Here is a 6221-nt window from a genome sequence, read left to right on the forward strand (position 1 = left end):
GCTATAAGGACAGATTTATATCTTCATATATTTTTTTCATGTACAGGGTGCTCAAAATGTCCATAACGTTTACTCATAAATATCAGGCACTAAATCAGTACGCCTTTAAGTAGGTACATTTATATAAGGCATATCACGAAGAGGGCCCAGTACGAGTATCTCAAAATGTTGTCAAAATTGAAATCTGAAAATTTATATACAGGGGTTTATCAAAAAGATCTATTCAATGAAAATAGTATCAACTTCCTCGCACTTCCGGTTATACCGGAAGTCATCATCAACTCTATTATTTCAAATGGAACATTCTGTATATTTTTGTATTTTTTAATTCTACGGTAAAATCTAGACTAATTTCATATAAGGTACTATAGGCCAAACTGTATTGTGTGTGTAAATTGGAAACTACTGATTTCAACACAGAAAAATGTACGGTGGATTTGATGCACAAAACCACTAAAGAATTGAATAATAAACGGTGTCTGATTAATGAACTGTAATTTTTATTATTGTTATACCTTCATCAAAAACAATAATTCAGTACCTATAGTAAATTAAAAAGGGTGATGCTTTAAATAAACCCAATATACTCGTAGAAGTCAGTAAGGTGCTTGAAACAAATTGCTTCGCAATTGCACATTGCTTCGCAATTTTTTATTTGGGTTACACCAACCCTTGTAAGGGATGTTTACAAATAAGGAGAGGATTTTTCAATAACAATAGAAATTAATAATAAGAATTTCCAATAATGAAAGTTGTTGGAACGGCAAAAAGTGCTTAAAATAAATAATAATCAGAATTGTCAGAACTTGTTGAGGATCTCTGGAGTCGTCCCTGACTTACATACTTACTACATAAAACTGTGAATTTAGCTACACATCTTACTGTACAGCGATTTGCAAATAGGCATGTCTGGTTACTAGAGACTGAGCTATTGGTGGAACCAGCGGTTCTAAAAAAATTTTCATCGTACCATCGTGGTAAGTAGATATTAAAAAAGATTTATTTTATTAGCGAAAAATATTTCTGCCAATTAAGTTTTGGCATCTTGATTTATTGAGTGTTCAAATATCTGCCCCAAGTTTGTAAATAATACTCGTATATTATAATGACTATGCTGCTATAGTCTTTCCGAAGTCAGTTGAACATGAAAAAAAACGTCTGATAATAAAATTTAATGAGTTATAGGCGTCCCTAAAAAATTTTTCTGCTAAATGTAAAAAATTATAATAATTTGTATATAATGTGTAGAAAATTTCTATTATATATTCCAACATATTTTAATTATTTATGTCCTCAGACAATTTTATTATGTTGGTGGTGGTAAATTTCGTTTTGTTCCGTTTCAAAAGGTCTCCAAAATGCCATGTTGTGATAATATTAGTAAACAAAATATCCCTCTTATTTCTCCATTTCGCAATTGCAATATGAATGATTGATAGAAAGTGCCTATAATAAATCAAAATTACCTGAATCACACCAAATTCCGCATTGCTGCACTGCACTGCTGGGCTGGTATCAACCACTTGTCATCTGCTGTGATTTATTGCCCAGTAGCGCAATGCAACTGTGATCGGTTTCCTTTGCCCGCACTCGCATTCTTCAACTGAGCGTATACATTTCTATCGCCTCCATTTTTTTATTTTTAGTGTCAAATTTACTGTCAAACTACAGAAGTCTATAGGTAAATATTGCTGCAAAACAACTAAAATTTCACATTTACGGTTTTCTTGAATTACTAGGAATATATTAGTGATATTTTTCTATTTCATAAAGTATCTATAACTTTATTTCAGACCATATTTAAATTTTTCTAAATATTGAACACTTTGTGTATAATATCAAGAAAATACAAGTATTTTTAAAAATTTGATAAGCAGAAAAATTTATAGAAACTATTTCTGAGAAATTCACAATAAAAATTTCCCCTCTCGAGGATACAATTGTGAGACTCATTGTAGACGTATCTAACAAAATAATTTTGCAAGCGGTTCCGTAGTGTAGCGGTTATCACGTCTGCTTTACACGCAGAAGGTCCCCGGTTCGATCCCGGGCGGAACCACATTTTTTTTATTGTAACTGCCATGCATATACAGGGTTTAGCTTTGAGTGGAGGTCATATTTTTATAGAGGCTTCCTTTGACCTTTAGAAACATATATCAATATTTTATTTTTTCAAATTCCGTCTCGAAAACTAAATGTTTTTATTCCCTTTTTCGTATTTTTTTTTACCCCGCCTATGGACAAACTTGTGTATCTTCAAACTATGGCGCTATCAAACATAATTGTTTTATTTCACTGACACTGCAAAAATTATTTTTATTAATATCTAATTTAAGGCAAACATTTAACACACGTTTTGTAAAATTTAATTAGCATGTTTTTCCTCTAAAAAGGTATGATCACAGAAACATTTATGCCTATTACCGTTAGTTTATAAACTTTTTTGATACCTCATAAATCTGAAACACACGTTTCAAGAATGTTGCATCACGTTAGTTAACTAAAAGGGCCAAATGAATACAGACTTAATAAAGATATTCTCCGTATTTTTTTCCAGTTTTTGAGTCAGTGCAACTGCTTCAATACTCGTATTATAGACAGACAAACAGACGTGAGTGAACCAACCTTATATTCTAGCTGCTATCACAGCATTTTATTAAATACTATTTCCCAGTTCCCACCAAGATCAACGGAGGCATTGGGTAAATCGGAATAACGTCGGTTATATACAAAAGAGTAAGAGCGAGGGGTGGTGGTTGCGACGAGACGACACAGATTCGCGTGCTCAGTTTACCTCAAATAAATATTGCAGCTGCAAAATTAGTTGAAAGGGGTCGTCTGCCCTGTTCGATAGGTATTTCTAAGGTACACCTTTTTTATATAAATCATTTACCGTTATAGGTATCAATAGAAATCTGAACCATATTCAGTATCAAGCGATTCTATCTATAGATGATTTTGAACAGTTTTCGTTCAGTGTTACGCGATCTCCCTTCATTCATATAATTTTACACAGTGTTGAAAAAAAGTAAGTCAAATAATCTCTTTATATTTTTACTAAACGTAATAAAACAAGTTTTATTTCAAAAGTACTATTTTACTTTAACCATCTATGATACTCAGAGGGTTATTCCATCAATCATTAAGAGAAACGAGGCATTTTTGTATAATACGTTTATGTGAACTGCCCTCTTTAATTAATAATTAACACTGTCAGATGAAGAACATTGTCATCAAAATTACTTGTTAAAAATGTGGATAGACATTTCATTTCAGTACTATATAAGCCTAGTACCTAAGTATTTTTCTCCCCTAAAATATCATACATTCTTCTTGGAAGTACAGGTAACTGATATACAATTTATATTTTCTAAACTAAAACTGATATGGTACTTACATCTTCATTTTAACACTGGTTGAAATTAAATACAAACCGCATAAAATAAGCAAATACTGGCGGAAATGGTTTTAACTAATTTTGTAGGGTTTGTGCCACTTACACGAATTACTTTTGTTTCCATTAAAATGCAAAAATTCTGAACAGGAACACCTGGCCGATGACCAAATAGCGTATCCAATATACAAGTAAACAGAAACGTACAGAACTTTTACGAGCAAATAAAAAAATTATAGCAAACGTACAACTTTTGGGATGTAGAAATAAACAAACACCTACTGACAAAACTAGAGTTTACTGTTTTCTCGTACATAATATCATAGGAGATCATTAAAACAATTCTTGTTTTTGTTTTTTTTTTCCTGGCAAAATTTACAATACAAGCGTTGTCTATGCGGAGCAAATTAAGCCAGGTGTAAAGAGCAGTCCAATAGAGAAAAGATAACAATTAAAGAAGACCAGTTTATCGTCTTTCTACCTGCTTTACCAGTTAAACACGCGCCTAATTTGTATGGGTAGGGTTTATGTGTTTTATATCCGTTGATCTTTGTAGATATTTTTTCTTAAACACACGCCTAAATTACCGCGTAACGCCTTTCTATGGCATGCTGTACCTGAAAACATATGACTATGGAATAAACAATACAAAGTTTTTTTGTAACATGTTTTTACTTTGCCATGTGGGCATGAAGAATCTCAAGGAATTTTCTATTACCTCTTAAGGTAATTATTATCTAACTGAGATGTGTAATAAAACTCAAAAACTGTTTAATAGTTTTTTGGTTTCTAAGTTGTTTGATTATACTTTATATGGAGCTTCAAAGAAATTTGACAAAATGTAGCAATTCGGTGTCACTTTAATAACTATAACAGAAATATATTAATAAAATAAATGGTAGGATTGAAAGAATCGCAGTTGACATCGTCACTACATAATTTTCCTATTCCTGTTTTTTCGTGGAATGTAGAATTAACTCCTATCAAAAATGTCACTATTAGAATTCTTGAAATCCTCCCCATAAGATAACAAAGTCAGAACAAGCAACACTGATTTCAGAATTTTAAATTCCACATTTTCTATTGTTTTCTGTCAAAATTGTTTTACAATTATTCAAGTTCATCTCATGGAAGTAACAAACAGAAAGCATACCTATTAAAAAATAAATGAACAATCTTAAATTTTCAAGTAGGTGTAACTGTTGAAATTAGAAACAATGGAAAGTTCACATCAATTTTCGTGGAAGAACCTTTCTGTCACGGAAAATCTTAATTTTTCCTAATGATAATATTACCAACTTCAATCTTATATTTATAATTCCCTCCCTTTAGCACACACTATACTCGTAGCTCACGTTGTTAGTTTATAAAAAAAAAAACAAGAACAGACATTAGTCTGCCCTGTTATCCAGAATCCGCGATATAGCTGTAACTGTCATGATCTCTCAAGTATAAAAAGCTAGTACTGTGAACGTTTAAAGTTCACGCATGAACGGCCTGGCTGCTGGCTGTTCCGTCAGAAAACACACCGCCAACAGCCACCGACATCGTCGACATTCAACTCTTATTCCGGTGCAATTGGAAAATAAAACACGAAAATACGAAGACAAAAGGAGGGGGTTATTAACCATGTCGCAGGAAGATCCTTTAATGAAATTCTAAAGTTTTGTTTTGTCGCATTTCGTGAAATAAATTAAGTCTGTTTCATTTGGTTTATACCCTGGCAAAATGGTTAACTTCACGTACGTAGAAATCATGAACTTGTCGGTAAATATCTTATCAAAATTAATGTTTTGTTTGAAAAATGATTAAGCGTTATTGATATACAGGGTGTATCTAAATAACACAATACTTTATGCTGAACAGTACCCAGAGCGTAGATTACCCCACCATACTACGTTCACAAATATTCACCAACGCTTGCGAAAAATTGGAAAATTTGAAAAGAGAAGTCATGACTGTGGCCGTAGCCGAGAAATTAGAACTGAAGCTGTCGATGAAGCCGTACTTAATTTAATTGAGGAATCCCCAGAAACTAGTACCAGGAAAATAGCTCGTGTCCTAAATGTAAGCCATTCGGTAGTTTTTAGAATTTTAAAAGAACAACAGTTATATCCCTATCATCTCCAACGGGTGCAGTCGTTACTGATTCGAGATTTTTTACCACGTGTGGTTTTTTGTCAATGGCTTATTAATATGATCGGCCAAGCGCCGCAGTTCTTAAGAAATATTTTATTTACTGACGAGGCGAATTTCTCAAGAGACTGTATTAGAAATTTTCGTAACAATCATATTTGGGCTGAGGAAAATCCTCATGACTTTTTTGAAGGAAATCATCAGTATCAATTTTCATTAAATGTGTGGCTCGGAATTATCGACGATCATTTAATTGGTCCCTATTTTCTTCCACGACGATTAGATGGTGACTCATATTGTCATCTTCTCGAAGAATTACCTATTATTCTTGAAGAAGTTCCCATTCAAATTAGGCAACGTTTATGGTTTATGCACGACGGTGCACCAGCCCACTTTAGTATACGTGCAAGACGTCACTTGGATGAGGTGTATGCCAATCGATGGATAGGTCGAGGAGGATATGTAAATTGGCCAGCCCGCTCCCCTGACCTTAATCCTTTGGATTTTTGCATATGGGGATATCTGAAATCTTTGATCTACTCAAGGCCAGTTGAAGATATCAATGATTTGCGAAACCGCATTGTAGCAGGGTGTGAAACGATAAAAAATTCACCAGGAATATTTGAACGCATACGCAATTCTATGAGAACAAGAGTAGATGCTTGTATTGAAGCTGAAGGCAATCATTTTC

General features: G+C 33.2%; 1 non-coding gene across 1 annotated transcript; it reads left to right on the plus strand.

Annotated features, from left to right (window-relative positions):
• The first annotated feature begins 1986 nt into the window (after positions 1-1986).
• Trnav-uac lies at positions 1987-2059 on the plus strand. Its single transcript has one exon. It is a non-coding gene; the product is annotated as a tRNA-Val (tRNA).
• The last annotated feature ends 4162 nt before the right edge of the window (positions 2060-6221 follow it).

This window comes from Anoplophora glabripennis, unplaced genomic scaffold (genome assembly GCF_000390285.2).
Source record: "Anoplophora glabripennis isolate ALB-LARVAE unplaced genomic scaffold, Agla_2.0 scaffold899, whole genome shotgun sequence".
NCBI lineage: Eukaryota > Metazoa > Arthropoda > Insecta > Coleoptera > Cerambycidae > Anoplophora > Anoplophora glabripennis.